This window comes from Myotis davidii, unplaced genomic scaffold (assembly GCF_000327345.1).
Source record: "Myotis davidii unplaced genomic scaffold, ASM32734v1 scaffold2022, whole genome shotgun sequence".
Classification (NCBI taxonomy): domain Eukaryota; kingdom Metazoa; phylum Chordata; class Mammalia; order Chiroptera; family Vespertilionidae; genus Myotis; species Myotis davidii.
In genome coordinates this window covers 15,364-16,308 of record NW_006293015.1, presented here as the reverse complement: position 1 = coordinate 16,308, position 945 = coordinate 15,364, and positions in this window count along the sequence as shown.

Sequence of the window (945 nt, the reverse complement as noted above, 5' to 3'; positions counted from 1 at the left end):
TCCATTCATCCATAGCTCAGGGTCTGCAAGTCAGCCTGGCAATGACCCAGCCATTTCACTTATGGTAATATATCCAAAAAAACTGAAAACACTAATGCAAAAGAAAATATGCACCCCTGCGTTCATTGTAGCATTATTTATAATAGCCCAGATTTGAAAGAAGCACAAGTGCCTTTCAGGAGATGAATGGATAAAAAAGCCGTGGTACAACGCAACCGAATATTACTCAGCGGTAAAAATGAAGGAAATCTTACCCTCCGTGACAGCATGAATGCACCTGTAGTGCATTATGGTAAGCGAAGAAAACCAGTAAAAAAACAAACAAAAAAACACAAATACCACATGTACTCATTTACTTTTGGAATATAAAGAAGAGAAACTAAAGTATACAGAGACTCATGGATACAGAGAACAGACTGACAACTGTCAAATGGGAGGGGATGAAAACAGGGGGAGGGATTAAGCAACACAAACAAACTCTTAGACTTAGACAACAGCATTGGGTACCGAAGGGAAAGGGGAGTGTGAGAAGCTAGAAGAGGGTAAAGGGGAGGATTAAATGGTGATGGAAGGAGACTTTGGGTGGGGAACACACAACACAATGTACACATGGTGTTATGGAATTGTACACTTAAAACATATAATTTTATTAGCCAATGTCATCCCAATAGTTTTAAAAAAATTCTTCAAGTTGAAGACATAAAACTTACAAAAGTGATTTTCTCCAAAAACTTGATGATACTCTAGAGCATGGGTCCTCAAACTATGACCCGCTGGCCACATGTGGCCCGCCAAAAACATTTATCTGGCCCGCCGGGTGTTTTTGCCGCCGCTGTGTGCATAGGAATTTGTCCATGGTTTTTTTTAAAACTATAGTCTGGCCCTCCAACGGTCTGAGGGACAGTGAACTGGCCCCCTGTTTAAAAAGTTTGAGGACCCCTGCTC